Below are 2,285 nucleotides of genomic sequence, written 5' to 3' on the forward strand. Positions count from 1 at the left end.
TAACGAAGAATAAAAACTTCCTCCACGAGTTGAAGTTAGAAGTGAACCCCTTTACCACTGACATGAAGTTCCGAGGAACCAGCCTGTACGTGTCCGTTTCCCTGATGATCTGTAATCGAAGAAGCGCTTCGAAGTGATCAACGGTGAGTGAAAGACCATGCTCGTAGCTCAGGACCAGGATTCCTATGAGGTGCTGGATGCCAAGAGGATTCAGTTGGTTTATTGCCACCCCGAAGCGATCCAACACACGGACGATGATCTCGGGGATAAGAAACCATAAACGGCAACGCACTACAAATGCCTCGTAACTAGTAAAGAAGCCCTCCGGGGGACTACTAGTGCACTCTCCTTGACAAGGAACCCTGAATTCCACCGCGTCCGAAATATGGTAGAACAACCGCATGACCTCGAGAAATCCGCTAGTGCTCCTACTCGGCGCACCTGCCTCAACCGGGCGATGGTTCATGACCGGGAACGATTTTTCTATGGGAGGCGTGATCGAACCGTAACACGCCACCCACCATGCCTCGTTCTCGGCGGGGTTTACCGTATGAGGAACGAATTCCATCTTCGGCACTCGAAGCTCTTCAGAAACATTTGCGGGCAAAGACCCTTTCTTCGAATTCCTCTTTTTACTCGACATCTCGTGTTTTTCTTTTTCTTTAAAATCAAGGAGGAAATGACAGAGAGAAAGAGAAAGAACTTTTCAAGTAAAACCTCTCTATGAGAATGAGTAAGTGTGAAGGTTATGAAGAAGTTACCTCCCTTCTTATAGGCATGAGAAATTACTATTTACTTGCGGATTTTTGGACACGAACTTCGCCCAAATACACCAGTCTCGTCCAAACTCACCATACCACACATTGGGACCTCGCTAGAAATCCACGTTCCCAATGTGCTGGGTGGCTAACTGTTGGGGTCAAAAACGGTTACGACAAAGTTAACGTCCAAATCCCCGAAGAAGAAAAACGTAGAAAAATTGTTCGACAAATATGAAATTTTGAAGATAATTACGAAGATTGGAAAAAATGGAATATCTTCATTTTTATGCTATGGCGGCTTAAGGGCAGAAGAGGAAAGGCGTAAACCGACCTTGGAGCCAGTATATAAGGGGTCCTAGGCGAGAGGCATGGAGAGGACTTTTCTCAGAGCAAACTTAGCACTTAGAGTAATTAGGCATATTTCCGTTTTTTTTATTCGAGCTGCGACTCAACTAGGTTATTGCCGCCTTAGGGTTTTAGAACTAGGAATCTCGCCGACAGCTCTCGAGCCCAGGCTTATACCTTGTTGTAAACGCTCATACGCAAATTTCTACTTTGCTCTCTTTTTGATTTCTTATATTTTATCGTTGTCATTATTGTGTACTGATTGCTTGGCGTGTGGTATTAGCAGATATCTGGGACCTCTGGGAAATTAGGGTTTTCCTAGTTTCCTTATTTAAACAGAAATCGACAGTGCGAATTTCGGTTCCCACATATATATGTGTTGAGTCAAGAAGGGGATGATGAACTTATTGATTTTGCTTGTTATCTAACCACATCATTCTAGGCTTACTAGTTGCAGATAGTACTAAGGATACCAAAGTGGATCAACCTGTCAACTATGTTACACTTGCTAAGAGTGTTTGAAGGAACCAAAGCTGACCTCCAACCTAATTGAGCTCAACTCTGCTTGTCTTGGGGCTTGGTATACATGGGATCGGATTCATCAAACAAGTCTGAAAGGTAGAGCCTTGTGTAGATTTATCATCCTCTCTCTCTCTATTTTCAAAATATAGATAAAATTATAGATATAGCTATAAAAATGCATATATATATATATGAGATTATTGGCTCAATATACATAAATAGATCAGAAATTAAGAATCTACCCGAAACCAAAAAGAAACCCCAGTCACTGTAGCCACTTGTCTACCACGTTCCTATTTTACCCCTAACCCCATGACACCGTAAGCTAGAGATGAGGAGATGTAGATTCAGCTTGATCTTTTATAGTACAATTTTAGGTTTTTATTGAGATATAGGCCTGCAACTATATATTTCCCCAACCACTCATTTTTCCTTCTTAACTTTCCTAACAACAAATTTTTTTTATCTATTTTAATTTCTGTGTGTTGACAATTACTCTCAGATAATTTTTTTTTCTTATTTTACTAAATATAAGATGTTATCTTTAACTGTATTCACACTTATCATGTAAGTTGTTAACTGGACCATAAGTGGTTACAGTTTTTACGTTTTTGTGTTGATAACATGTAATGTTAGATGAAATGAACTTGCCACTGA

Source organism: Brassica oleracea, chromosome C8, assembly GCF_000695525.1.
Source record: "Brassica oleracea var. oleracea cultivar TO1000 chromosome C8, BOL, whole genome shotgun sequence".
Taxonomy (NCBI): Eukaryota; Viridiplantae; Streptophyta; class Magnoliopsida; order Brassicales; family Brassicaceae; genus Brassica; species Brassica oleracea.